A 15197-nucleotide genomic window follows, 5' to 3' on the forward strand; every position below is an offset into this window, starting at 1 on the left:
GCTCCTGGTGAAGCTACCGAGACCAAGGCTAGAAAGTTCCACCCCTAAGATTACCCACGTTTAGGGCTGATTCGTCTGTACAGTCACATGATCCCCATAATAGTATGGTAGGTTTAACTTACAATTAATACAAGGGACAAACGCAGCCATTGGGAAACAAGGCAACATGTGGGATACTAATTGGGAGTGATGGGGTGGGGCAAGGCAAGAGATGTGGAAGCACCATTAGCAGACTCCTCATTCCCATATTGCTTTTCACCATCGTACCTCTCATGGTCCAACCGCACTTCCCTGCTGGTAATGAGCTGGAGAGCACTTTGCTGCAGATCAGTGGAGTGATGGGCCATTAAGGTTAGGGTTTCCTGAATCCTATTTAAGGTGGCAATCGTGGTATGTATGCAAGCTATTAGTGAGAACCACCATGTACTCATTTGATGTTCCACACAGGTGACCACTCTTTTCATTGACAACTACTTGACCGCAAAGTCCTCAGGCATAATTCCACTCGTGCTCGAGCAGACTCCCCCATTTTTCTATAAGCATACACATTGTGGCGTAATGTCTGCTGTACATCAAATTCTTTGCTGTTGTTCCAGAAGTTCTGCAAAGGCTCCTCGAAGTTCAACATTTGCAGCCAGTTGAACAGGTCATGGAGAGTCTGGCAGCCTCCAGCTGGAGCTCTCCACTGCTGTCCCTGGCTTCACCATCTGCTCTTGCTCCATTTATGAATCACCACGTGAAAACCCAACTACCTTCCTTACCAGTCTCATTGTTCTGTGAGTATCTGAGCTGGTGCATAATCTGGATGAGTCCTGTGTTGGTGTACCCTGATAGAGAGTGATTTCCTTGGAGGAGTTGTCATTATCCTTCTGCACCACCTCCTGCAGAACACCCTGTGGGAGATTAAAGACGTGAGTTAAAACTGTCAAGGTAAACATGTTTTAAGTGATCATTATGCATAGGATCATATTTTACTCACCATTGACATCAAGTCAAATTGATCAAGTGTTGTATGCCATGTGGTCATCTGATATACAATTCTATCACCAGGTAGCTGGGAGATCCCCATCCCTGACAGCTAAACATGCTGAGACTCCACTGATATTAAGCACCTCCTGCTCTCTAGCCATCAGTTGGGAGAACACCTCTGGTTCTCTACCTGTTCCACATGTTCTGTGCTCTTTTCTCCTGCAAGGAGGGAAACGAGAGACCTACGAGTGACAGTAGTAGCATGGTTGAAATGAATAAAATGAGTGTATTTGTTGAGGATGATTATGAGGGAGAGGCATGACATTGCATAAAAGTGGCAGCGATCGTTAGTGCTGTTTGGATAGGTGGGGATTTGAGGAAGTGCATAAACCAAGAGAATGGGTGCAGCTGCAAGTTAGGTTGGTGTGAGGAGTGATGTGCTGGCTGGAGAAGGCAGAATGAGGGGGCTGGGGTGATGAAAACATCACAATGTACATCAATGTACCACTCTACTGACCTTTCCCATCTACTTAGGTTGTTAAACTGCTTTTGGCATTGAGTCCAGGAGCAAGATATCATGCTTCTGCAGCTGACCACTATCCTCCACTATTTACTTGGTTTTGTTGGTCCCGTCAGAAGGGAACAGTATCACCCTGTGGGCCTCTACAGCACACCACCCCCAAAAAAAAAATTAGGGAGGTGTCACTAAAACAAGGCGCAGCCTTTGAATGTGCATGTTCCATTTAGTCACTTCCTTGTATTCTGTTCCGAGCTCCATAATCCAACAATTTTTAAGTTTATAATGTCGCTTTAAATTCTGGAGTTGAAATCAACTCAGGCAGGCTGGCATCATGCCCTGGTAGGGAAACTCAGAAATATGATAACATAGTGCTGGATTAAAAAGCAACTGACAGATGTGTTGCACTTACTTCCAGGTTTCCCATTTGGCACCGACCTCTCCCCTGTTCCCAGCGTTTCGGCAACTCAAACTCCAGCCCATTAAGTCAGAAAATGTTGTACCTGCTAGTTAATCCTTTTGTAAAATAAATCTGGTCATTGCACAACACTATAACGTCAATTAAGACAAAACTCTTTCCTGGTCAATCAGGAAAGTACCCCAAAATGTTTCTCCTAAGTGTTTCTTTTCCGGAGGCAGTGACTTGTCCTGGACTAAGCAGACATTGGAAACCTCGATCAAGAATCCAAACTAGAATGGGATCCTGGGCAGTCTGTGCCAGCAAGCTGTTTGACCACTATTTGAGGCTGCAGGGAAAAATACAGGCAAAAGCACCATCACAGCCAAGTCTGGTTCTACCCTCACCTCCAACAAGGATGATGGATAGTAATCACAAGTAGGTGAGGGAAATTATTAAAAGATCTTCCTACACTATATGGCTCAATTCAAGTACATGTTGCACATTTACCCACTGAGCAATCAGATAAGCAGTTCAATAATAGATTTTAAATGTAGGTTTTGCACAGTCATCAGATTTCAAGCGACCATTTTTCAGGATTAACTGTTGCTCAAAATAGATGCTTCCATGCATACATGTATATCAACCTTATCGCTCCACAACCTTTCATTTTATCTTTACACAACAGTAAGGTGCAGGAAAACTATGCTAAACACTTTCAGGATGGAGACTCACATTTTGTAGATGCAATCATCACACTAAAACTTTCTCAAAGACTGCATCCATTAAATCATTCTGAAATACAACTACTCTTTTAGTATTTACTACATGCTTATAGGATTGTCAGTCAGCTTTCATTTGTAGCAACACCAAAAGACTGAATGCTGCAATTTTACTCAATAGGAAAGGGAGAATTTGAATGGAGTTTTGCCAGTGAACAGGTATGTATGAACTGAGTGGTAGAAAAGGAGGGACGTATTGCATAGAGGAAGCAAGGGCAGAATAGGTTAAAAAGTATACTTAAAATTTCAGTCAATGGTGAAACAACAATGCCCCTGACCTTGAAGGACAAATATCTAGTGGTCTCTGTGGTGGCGACTGCCCCTTTTCCGATGTTAGTTTGAATCTTACGCCAACTCAAGGGCATCTCTATGCATCCAGTAATTTCCTACCAGAAAACTTTGGCATAGTTTTGCGTTCAACAGGCATCATATGAGCTCATTTGTGATCCTCTGCATTCAAAAGCGATCATTTAACCATCATCTGGCATCCCAAGTAATCAAATAGCAATCAGCTGACATCATTGGTGATCAACTGACATCAAATGAACTCATACAAGGCTCAAACAACATCATTTGCGATCATTTAACGTAATTTAATTGCCTTCAAAGTGCTCAGAAGCATTCAACTGACATCAAAAGCGATCATAGAGAATTTGTCCTCACAAACAAGCTAAGTTATAGTGATCATGAGTTTCAAACAACAGCTGACATTAACAATATCATGCCCTGGACTTTTCTAAGTTCCAGCTGATGCAGAATGTTATGCATGCATTGAATAGGTTGTTTAGTGTAGGGTCAGTGCACAAATCACCAGTGGGGGTGCGAAAACTTCTCCCTTATGCTCTGCATGTGTGACTTTAAGGAACACCTTTCCTTTCCAATGATAAACATTTTGTCTCACTTCATCCATGCCAATCAGACCCCCCACAGCTTGTAAGATGCCTGGACCAATCATATCTCTAAGGCAGTAGCCCACTGGACTCCAGGCAAAGCCATTTTACATCTCCCCTTGTCAAAATTCTACTGGTGCCATTGGGAATAACATACATCAGATACTGAAACAGTCCAAACTCAAATGCAGCAAGACCTGGACAACATTCAGGCTTGGCTGATAGGTGGCAACGACATTCATGCCAGGCAATGACCATCTTCAACAATAGAGAATCCAACCATCTCCCCATGACATTCAATGGCATTACCATCGCTGAATCCCCCACAATCAACACCCTGGGGGTTACCATTGATCTGAAATTGAACTAAATACTCTGGCTACAAGCAGGTCAGAAGCTGGGTATTCTGCAGAGTAACTCACCTCCTGATGCCCTAAAGCCTGTCGACAGCCTATAAGGCACAAGTCAGGAATGTGATGGAATACTATCCATTTGCCAGGATGAATGCAGCTCTAACAACACTCAAGAAGCTCAGTACCATCCAGGACAAAGCAGCCTGCTTGATTGGCACCCCATCCACTTACTCCACCACTAACACACAGTAGCAGCAGCGTGTACCATCTACAAGATGCACTGCAGCAACTCACCAAGGCTCCTTCGACAGCACCTTCCAAACCTATGACCTCTACCATTTAGAAGGACAAGGGCAGCAGATGTATGGGAACACCACCACATGCAAGTTCCCCTCCAACCCACACACCATCCTGAATTGGAACCATATCACCGTTCCTTCACTGTCATTGGGTCAAAATCCTCAAAGTCCCTTCCTAACAATACTGTGGGTGTTCCTTCATCAAATGGACTGCAACGTGGCGGTTCACCACCACCTTCTCAAGGGCGATTAGGGATGGGCAATAAAAATGCTGGCCTAGCCAGCAATGTCCACGTCCCATGACAGAATAAATTTTTAAAATGACATGTATAAGCTTTATAGCCATAATTAAAGTGTATGGAGGGGACACACATTCAACATTGGTATTTTTTTTCAAAATTATCATGGTGGGGTGAATGTTGAGCTGCTTAATACCTTGACTGTTAAGAAATTAATATATGATAGATTGTGTAAAGTCATTTATCCAATTCCTGAATATAAGTGACCAGACATATACATGCAGTTTATGAGGCCTATTTCCACTCCACAGAGAAAATGCACTGAACATAAAATAGTTATGCACTTGGAGCTGAGTACACGTTCCATATCGTTAGTTCCAAGTAGTTTGGTTCAGCATTCAAAAAAGCCCCCAAAAAATCCTGGAAAACTTAATCAAGGGGGTGACCAGAGAAAAGTCACTGCTCCTAAGTGGAGGTGAAAGATTCTGTAAGGAGTTGCTCCTCCAATCACAGGATGTTTCTCTCTGAGCCTATCAGCAGCAAACACGAAGAGAAACATCCTGTGATTGGAGAAGCAGCGAGCAGTGGAAAGGTGAATGATGGCAATGAGCCAGGCCCAAGGACTGAAGCAATGATGGTGAGCGAGGGCCAGTGCAGCAAAGGCCTGAAGATGACCAACCATCCGGATTTGCTGGCATTTCCAGGAATTTGCTGCGCTGCCCCATGTCCTGGGATGTGGTGATGGATTTTGAAGGCCCCTGAGTGCTTTGATGACTCCTGATGTAATCAAGAGCAATCAAAAGACATTATGTCAAAAGATGGCAATTAAGTGCTTTTGATAGCAAAAGATCACTAAAAACCCATTCCAAATTGTATCTTTTGATGTCAAATACTGAACATTTTGAGTGTAATTGAACGCAAAATTGCATCAAAATTATCTGATAGATCAGGCAGGGCAAGCAGCCAATCACATTCTGAGAGAGAGCAAATCAGGAAGTAAATTGCACTGATTATCCCTCACTTTTAATTTGGTTTTACAGGAGAGTAGAATAAGTGATATTTGGGACATACTCGTGGAGTTAAGGTAGAAATTAAAATCATATATTTTTTAAAATGTGGAATTTATCACGATGGAGAAATTTTACATTCAAAAATATGAAATTAGTTATCATCACCAGTGAGGGCATTGTTTCATATACCATTAATACCCCAGTTCATCTCATTCAACAAGGTGTAACTTTTTCAAGCCATTTTACAGTGCGACTAATAGTATAAAATGGCAAGCTCTCATTAGTTCAGTCATTTCTCTAACTGCAGAATGAGGCATCCATAACATAGCCTTTGGCAGGGAGTCACCCAATAACGTGATGGGATCCATCTTTCAATTTGTCAAAAACTTACTCTTCCCTGCACCCAACAATACCAGTCTATACTGAGGATAATTTGTACTTACTGTACAAATTACTATAATTACCATACTTAGTACACAAGTCCATAGGTCAACAAATGCTAATAATGATAGGAAAGATTTTTCATAATACTTACTAGGTTGAGATGTGTCCTGAGATGTTTTATGTTAACTTTAATATTAACTGTCCCTTGTCACAGACTTCACCCACCATATTGTTGTGATGCTTTTTAAATTATAGGAATTTCTGGAATTGGATTATAAGACCTCTATTTTGTAAACAACTTCATTTGTAAGTTTGCATTAAGTAAAGATAGATTGAATATATTCACCTGACAAATTTCAAAGAGGATTTTACTTATAATAAGAGGGGAGTCTATTTTGTAATATGATACACATTCTAATAATTTGAATGACAAGCATTCTTCCAAGATGCAATATTTGAACATGATAAAGTGCAAATGCTTATGTAATAACGATTTCCAGGAAACACTCTCTTAATCTAAAAAGTTAATATATATTTATATCCACCTGCAGGAGCAAGTTTCCCTCCCATCTAGCTATCCAAGCTTTCACGCTGAAGCTACCTCCTTCTGTTGTCCAACATCAATCCCCGCCCGCCAAAATAACTGAACTACAATGTCCCTTAAACTAACCTTTCTACAACTAAAGCCAAAGTTTTAATCTTCAGTCAGAACAGCAGCTAACGCACAAACTCACCCAATGTTTAATGATCAATTAGAGATTTTGTTGCCTTAAATGAATACAACTTCAGTTTAGCAGAACAGTACATTATTCATTACACAGTATTCTGTTTCTTTTCCTCGAACCATCTGCTCACTATAGACAGTTAGATAGACAACACATACACGCACCCTCCTTGGTTCTCCTGGTCTATTGCAAATGGTGAGTCAAAGAGTTTGCCTATAATGCATCATAGTGAATCACCATAAAATTGATGACTTTGATATGTGAAATTATGCTACAAATAACAAATTAAGGCAGCATTACTCTCCACAGACAGCGTCTGCAGAAGTTACAAAAGTATTCATTATAATACAGAAATTAAACCTTAGTAAAGAGTAAGCGTTCATTAAAAAGGCACTTAAACTGAAGGCACAGTTCCATCCCAATGCTCTGGTGAAGGTCTCCTGTCCTGTACTCTAGAATGGCTCTCTCAATTAACTCCTCCAGGGGATGTAAATTGCACTGTGTATATTGAACTGATCCTTTATCTATACTTGGAAAGACCTGCTACTTTTGATCATACTCTTCAGATAATTAAATTAGCTATATTAAAGCATTATGGAGGCCATGCACACTCACGACAAATACATAACTGAAATAATAATGGGTTCGGGGAGGTTATATTGAATGCGATTAATTAGGGTACATGCAAAAGTGGGTCTAAGGCAGGAGGTTCCAAGCACTTGGAGAGAGAAAAAATAAATCAGAGGGTTATTAAAATTGCTACCAACGTTCAGATGCTTTTTGTCACTGTGAATCCATTGTACATGCCAAATTGCAATGTTTGTTGCTATATGCAGTTATGTAGAGAATCATGTGCCATAATTGGGCTGAAAGGCTGGTGGGGGGGGTGGGGGTGAAAGGAAGGAGGTGCCATTATGATGGCTTCCACTATTTTTTCTGATACAACATTGCATGTCCAAGTCCAATAATTATGCCTAACCTTTAACAAATTTGTTCTTTTGGTGGTCTGCTAAATTTATCCCCTCCAGTTACTGACTCAATCGGTGGAAATACTTCTTCCCTATTTGCCCAATCAAATGTCTCAATTTTGAGCAAATGAACCTGCTTCTAACCTTCATTCTAATGAAGGGCCCCAGTTTCTCATCATAAGTAAAGCTTCTCATTTCTTCTCGCATCAACAATCTTTCTTACCAAGGACAATCCAACAATGGAACAAACTGCCAAAGGAAATAGTCACAGCCCCATCGCTTGAAATCTTCAAGACTCACCTTTAGATTATTCCCAATTAAAAGTTTTCATTATCGGGACTACCATTTCAGCAGGTCATACCTGGTTAGCTAGTACTACCCAACTAAATGTTGGTGAAATATGGATGCAAGTCTGTGATGCCGACTCAACTAAAGCAGAAGATATCCTTCGAGTAGGATATCCAAAACTGAATTCTAACTATGATCTAACAAATAAGTTCTATTGGTTTATGTATTATTCCTTTTGTTTTTGCACTTAATGCCCCAACTTATAAAACCCAATTCTATGTATGTTTTTATTTTATAAAACAATTGGCAATTTGTTCTCCTAGTTTTAAAGCTGTGTATTTGAAATGCCCTGTCTCCCTGTTCCTCAACTCTTTTGAAGTTTCACCATCTAGTGCATGATTCCATTCATTCTTCCTCATAAGATGCATCAAATCATATTTATCCATACCTATTGACCAAATGTCCTCAAAGTTGCTTAGAAAAAGAATTTTTAAAAACTTGCATTTACACAGCGCCTTTTACAAGCCCAGGTCATTCCAAAGTCAGCACGGACCATCAAATACTTTTGAAAAGTATTAACTGTTATTTAGGGCCTTTTCCTACAAGTAATCAAGTACACTCCTTATTTTTGTATTGTCTACAAATCTGAAAGGTGTTAGGTAATTTTTAATACAGATTGAAGAAAACTAGCTAACCCCCTTCAGCCACTGTTTAAATCTTACCAATACAAACAACATCCATTAACCATTACTTTTTAGTCCTTTAGTCAACTCCATCAATGCACATTTCTTTTAATATACTGTACTTTTCATCTGAACAAGATTCCTATGCAGCACTTCAAAGATTCCTTTATTCTGCTCCAATGCCACAGGCAGAATTTTACGCCCAGCGGGTGGGCCAGCGCCCGACCCAATGAGGCATGAATCGGGCAAGTGTCCCAACGTCATCGCGAACTCTTGTGATATTTCACTCGGCAGGTGCGTGCAAAAGTCAGAAGCGCGCCCGCCGACAATGAAGCAGGCAATTAAGCCCATTAACGGCACAATCGTCTGCAATTTTTTTGTGGCCCGTCCAACCTTACAGTTGGCGGATAGGCAAATCGGCCAGGTGGCCTTTGCATTTTTCATGAAACCTCATCCAAGGGCAGGATGAAACCTGTTAGGAAATAAAATAAAAATAAATATTTGGGGACAGCATTTTTATGGAGTGTGCTTAATTGTGTTGTTTGGGCAATTTTTTTGCAGCTTTTTTATGCATTATTTCATTGTTTGCAGTTCCCTGAGGCAGCTGTCTGCCTTCAGGGAGCTTTCTTGCAGCACTCACCTGCGCCCATGGTGACATCTTCACCCACCCTCTTCCCGCCCCCACCCCAGCAGCGCTGAGCTTTTCAGCGTGCGTTTCATGCTGCCTGGCCATTAATTGGCCGTTAATTCCCAGCTGCTCCCGGGCCCGCCAATTGCGCGGGCCCGACAACCGAAAAATTCAGGCCCATGTTCAAATCATAACCTCCGAAATACATTCATTGCTGAAAATGTTTCTTTTCCGCATTGTCGCCCCTCCTATTCCCACATTAGGGGCTGGATTTTCACGATAGAGGCAGGTAGCTTGGGTTGGGAAATTTCTCGACTTGGCAGACCTACCTTAGTAGGAAGTGCCCCATCAAGCCCAATTTTCTCTCCGGGTGGGGAAAAAATACAACAAACAAACAAAAATTGCAGATTGGAAGCATCCACAGGGGCATCCTGGTTAAAGCCTGCCTCAGTTCTCTGGAATTTATTCTAGTTTGTTGTGTCAAACTTTAGGCTCTCTATCCCTCACCCCTCATAACCCATCACCCCTCCCCATCCACTCCCCATGTCACCCCAAATGGCCCCTCATACTCTTCAATGCAAACTCATCCCACCCACCCACATTGCTCCTTATAGACTCATAACACCAACTCATGGCCCCTCAGCCATCACTCGATCCACCAGGGCAGACCTTAGGAGCCATGTTGAGATTAAATAAAATAAGGTTTAAATATCTATTACAGCCTTCATTATATTGTATAACAATCCCATTCATGAATGCCCATTCAAATTTTTTAAATCTCTTCAGTTCTTAATCCCTTATAAAACACAGACTTCTATTCATAACCCCACAAAGACTGCAAATCCTTCAATAACTTCTTTGAGATGTCAATCAACTTGTAAATTTAGGACACCCCCCCCCCCCAACCCCCACCCAGCATTCATAATGACATAATCATAGACCTTGGGGAAATGTCAATAAACAGCTGTTGTAACTATTAGAACAGTGTTTCTTCAACACTGACTGAGACAAGCAGCTTGTTTTTTTTACATTTTTCAAGGGCTGAGCATTTATATAACTTCACATCCTGACAGTTCTACAGACCTTATCCGACCTTCAGCAGCATTTACATCCATTTCAAAAAATCATGACTCTCACACTGCGGGTCAAGGTCCTTGCTACAGCCAGAGTGGGGGTATGTTTGAACTTAGCACGGAGTTCAAACGGCCCTGTTGAGTTTGGGGTTTCCCTTCTGTGCGTGTCACGCTCCGTCCCCTTTTCTCCACCGGTGAAAATTGTATCCGTCAGAAACGTGGGTAATATCCGGGTCCCGCTATTTTTAAAGGTGGAGATTCTGCGAAAATCTGGCTCTCACGGTCTCTGGCAATTTAGCACCAAATAGCGCCACCTGTGCTGCTGGGATCTCTATTGGAAACAGTTATATGGACAACCTTGAAAAGCCACATTTTCTGCGCACCCGCAGCTGCCCAGAGAAGATGGCAATGATCAGCCTTCTTAAACCACTGCACTCCTGGTGAGATGCTCAGTGATGTAAGGTACAGAATCCTTTGATTGTAACCCAGTGATGCAGAAGGAACAGCAGCAATACATGTTCAAGCTGCTAGCTGTAACAATGTGTAACCTATCAGTCTAGGTTGGAATTGCATACAGGTGTCAGAGGTAAGAGCAATAATTCATTGCAAAAGGCAACCTTAAAACAATGTTTTACTACATTCTGTTCTCTCAAAAAAAAATCAACAAATAACTAGCTGCAAAGCACATTGTGCTAACTTCTCTCTTTTCTTTAGGAGAATGGATACAGCATTCAACTGCGCAGCCTAGTTGCAAACTGCCTAAAGTCATCCGATCATTAATACCTTGTTTACACCAAGTGCGAGCGTCTTGAACCAGGCTTTCATTAAATCCACTGAGGCAGATTGAGTTGACCCAGTTTTAACTGCTAACTCATTAGCATGTAGCCATAGATAGCGTTTTTTTTTCCTGTATGTTCTTGTACATGACTACACAAATACTATCCCTCACCCCACCCTCAATCCTTCCTACTTAAGGGATAGTGAACAGTATGGAGAACAGACGGAAGAATGTGAACATGACAAAGACAAAATAAAAGGGGTTACAGATCAAAGGGCCACTTCTGCTTCAGCAAACCTGCCCCTAGGAAGGAAGGCTCAAATCATTTATGCCAGCAAGTAGAAAATTGGATTTAAGCAGGTACTCAGTCATGCTAACTAAAACCTCCAGTTTCCGATATAAACCGTGCAGCTGCAACCAGCTGCCTGCTACATAACCTCCCGTCATTTTTACTAAGGAACTTGAAAGCTATTCTATAATGCAATTACTGAACCATATTACAATTAATGGAATAGCAGGATGTGGAGTTCTTTAGAACCATCAAATACTTTAAAGAGATTTCTGTATTATATACATATACACACGCGTATCATACATCCACTGTTGATTCTTCTTCAGAACTAGAACTTACTGATAAACAGTATTTCTAAAAAAAAATGGAAAAAGTGGAAAGAAAAGCACAAAGACTTGAGAGAAAGCAGAATAACTTGTAAAGTCCGTAAAATGGGAAAGATCAGATAATTAATATAATTTCAGCCATTTAACTAACACAAGACAAGGGCAATTAGGGATGGGCAATAAATGCTGGCCTAGCCAGTCAAGCCCACATCCCATGAATAAATAAAAATAATGAGGCAGAATGAGAGAAATCAAAGTCGCTGGAGATACAGGATGTGGAAATAAATGATGGGCGATAGGTAAAACAGGTAAAAATGAAGTTAAGCAAAAAACTGAACGAGTGAACCAGGAGCAGGGAAAGTTGGTCGATAGCAGGTCGATACTGCCCCATCAGCAGCATGTTCTTATAGCAGGTTCCCCTCTTTCCAACCCATCCAAAAGAGAAACTGGGAGCTATAGTTAAGGTGTGAAATTAAAGGCCATATTACTTGGAACAGTGTGGATAATGAAAAACAGAGGTAGGAATGACAGTGGAAATTAGAGTGGGAAATTACTCCGAAGTAAGTTACAGGGAGGTGACATTTGCAGACAAAGTGACCAACTTAATTCGCTTGTGGTCACCCTAATGTAGAAGATAGAATATGGTGCATGGTGAATAGTTGAAATAGTATACTAGGTTAGTATATATAAAATACAAGGAGTGTTTGGGATCCTGGACAGTGTTACGCGAGGAGCTGAATGAACGTGTATTGCAAATTCTGCACCTGCAAGGAATGTCCTTGCACTACAAGGTAAGTAAAACATGCATTGCTGGAGTGAAAAATTGAGGGAAATTAGCCAATTTCAGTGGGATGAAATGGACCTAGCCTAGAATTGGCATCAAAAACAAACGCTGGACAGGCAATGGGACATAAGAAATAATAACTGGAGTAAGCCATTTGGCCCTTCGAGCCTACTCTGCCATTCCACAAGATCATTCCTGATCTTTGACATCCACACTTTTCCTATATCCTTTAGTCCCCAAAAATCTATCCACCTGGCTCTTGAATATGCTCAGCTACCGAGCATGCACAACTCTCTGGGGTAGAGAATTCCAAAAATTCACAACCCTCTCAGTAAAGAAATTCCTCCTCATTTCAGTCCTAAATGGCTGACACCCTATTCTGAGCCTGTGAACCCATGTTTTAGATTCCCCTGCCAGGAGAAACATCTTCTCAGCATCTACCGTAGATTGCGGGGTATAAATTGACCTTTGAAGCCTCCAAAAAATGGAGGTCAACTAATATGCAGAGTATAAAAATGTGAACTGCCAGCATAGGCGGTCACCATTCTGAAATATGAAAAAAAAACAGAACACCGGTAATTCATATTTCATTCATTCAATAAATTGTGGCACTTTAATTTATTGTGCAGATACCTTTAACCACAATCAAAGCACTTTTAACCTGTCAAATTCATTGTCGTCAGCATTCAACAGATTTAGTCTAATTCATTCCAAGTCTCTCTGGCTATGTCATCATCGTATGGATCCCACTTTAGATCAGTTGGCACTTCCATGTTCAGAATCATCCCTCCACCCATTGACTTGGATATTCTGCATTTTTTGCACAATCTGATGACACTGTGCACAAATGGCATCCTACGATTTAATACTGAAACCACACAAAACATCAAGCAGGGCAGCACACACATTCCCACTGTTTGAGAATTTATTTTCCTCGATTAACCAACTACCTATTCCATTCGGCGTGAACACGATCCCTCAATGCCTTGTTGAGGCACACATCCAAAAAGGTTAAACTATGGACGTTAGACCCCAGTATAACTAATGGGGATGTTCAGGCACCTCTCGATCTCAGTAACATTGAATCCGAACATGTTTCACACTAATAAGCTGCATTCTTTTATGTTGGCCACCAGGACACCTATTCCACATATTTTTGATCCATAACTTCACTCCATCCCCATCCGTCCTACTGGTGTCACGTACATGCACAAAAACTTCTGCAGGGAACTGGATGTTCAGCATGGGTTTTACAATTGAAAATTGCCAAAAGCTTTAAGTTCATTCCATCAGCTGTGCAGGCTAGTACCACCGTGAATCTGATCTTCTCACGCCCCATCATTTTCACGAGAACTGTTTCCGAACCTTTCCGCTCCACAGTTTGGCTGCTGGACATATCAAAATTCATGGGTGCTTCATCCATGTTGCCGATGCGATTAATGGGCGCTTGTGTTTCTGCCTCTTTCTAATGATGAACCGCTGGAAACTGGTACATGGCCATCAAGGTCACTTGGTAGACTCTAAGCAATCTTGGTCTTGTCATTCCATAAAGCGGCTACACCAACTAGCTGTTGGTCTGAAATACTAGCTGAACTCAAGTTTGATTTGGTGCACTTAAATGCGTATATACGCACTGCATTTCTGGTGACAATGTAGCTCGAAAGCAGCTTCGAACTTCACTCTTTTTGCTGGAGGACCCATTTATGTTCATTGCTCGCTATGCCATGCGCAGTCTGCTCTGCATGTGCATGTCTTAAAATCCCATACATCTTCTTCATAACATAGCTCATATCGCTTGTTGGTTCCCATACTCCCTGCTGGATCCCGTGCGTCCACTTGCAGTATAAGTAAGTAAAACGTGCATTGCTGGAGTGAAAAGTTGAGGCAGACTACTAATACGAGTATCGCATTTTGTAGCTGAAAGATTGGGGGAGGTAGGGGAGGTCTGTGGATTTATATGCCAAGTATATGCAAATGCATGATTTTTAGCACTGAAAGAAAAATGGGGTCATTTTATATGCCACGGTCTATGGTATTCACCTTTATCTATGGTATCCTGTGAACCCCCTTTATATGTTTCAATTAAATTACCTCATCTAAACTCAAAGGAATATAAACCCAGTTTACTCAATCTCTCCTCATAAAATAATCCCCTCATTCCATGAACCATTCTAATAAACCTGTATCGCACTCCTCCAGGGCAAGTATGAGTTTCCTTCGGTAAGATTACCAGAGCCCCACACAGTTCTCCAGATGTGGCCTCATAGCTTGTACAACTGCAGTGACATTTTTCCTTTAATACTCCAGAAGCTTACATACCATTTGCCTTCCTGACTGCTTGCTTGTTGTGTATGCTTTATAATTCATATAGAAGGACACCCTATCTGTATTCATGAGGTGAACAATGTATGGGTTAAATATATTCTTCATTGGAGTAAAGGATTGTTTCAAAGGCTAGGGGAAAAATGAATTTCTAAAAAAAAAAGGGGTTTAATACAGAATAACGTTGAGAATTATGTAATTTTTAAAAAAGCAAAAAAGATTAGAAAGGTTAAGATGCAGGATGTCAGCACAAGAGTGAAGTGGTAAGGGCTTTTATAAACAAATTTAAAATGGATAGTTGAAAGAAGGGGTGAGATTATTTACTATGTACAAGATCACTGACTAAAGTGACTGAATGCTTATTGATTTATTTTTTAACAGAGAAGAGTAAAAGTGGGACTAATGGAATACTGAGGAAAACATGGAGAGATAAATATTCATAAAAGGAAGTGAAAGTAGAAAAGTCAACAGGCCAAAATAGCATGCATCC

General features: G+C 41.1%; 1 protein-coding gene across 6 annotated transcripts in view; it reads right to left on the reverse strand.

Annotated features, from left to right (window-relative positions):
- pacsin1b (protein kinase C and casein kinase substrate in neurons 1b) overlaps positions 1-15197 on the reverse strand; it is a 273452-nt gene that overhangs the window by 126579 nt on the left and 131676 nt on the right. Inside the window, exon 1 of one of the 6 annotated variants that reach the window (XM_078546748.1) lies at positions 10270-10392. The exons of the other annotated variants lie outside the window; for them this stretch is intronic. The gene's annotated coding sequence lies outside the window, so the exon portion shown is untranslated. Of the gene's footprint in view, positions 1-10269; positions 10393-15197 lie in introns of those variants that run through there. 6 annotated transcript variants of the gene reach the window in all.

Source organism: Cetorhinus maximus, chromosome 8 (genome assembly GCF_964194155.1).
Source record: "Cetorhinus maximus chromosome 8, sCetMax3.hap1.1, whole genome shotgun sequence".
In the NCBI taxonomy this organism is placed as follows: Eukaryota; Metazoa; Chordata; class Chondrichthyes; order Lamniformes; family Cetorhinidae; genus Cetorhinus; species Cetorhinus maximus.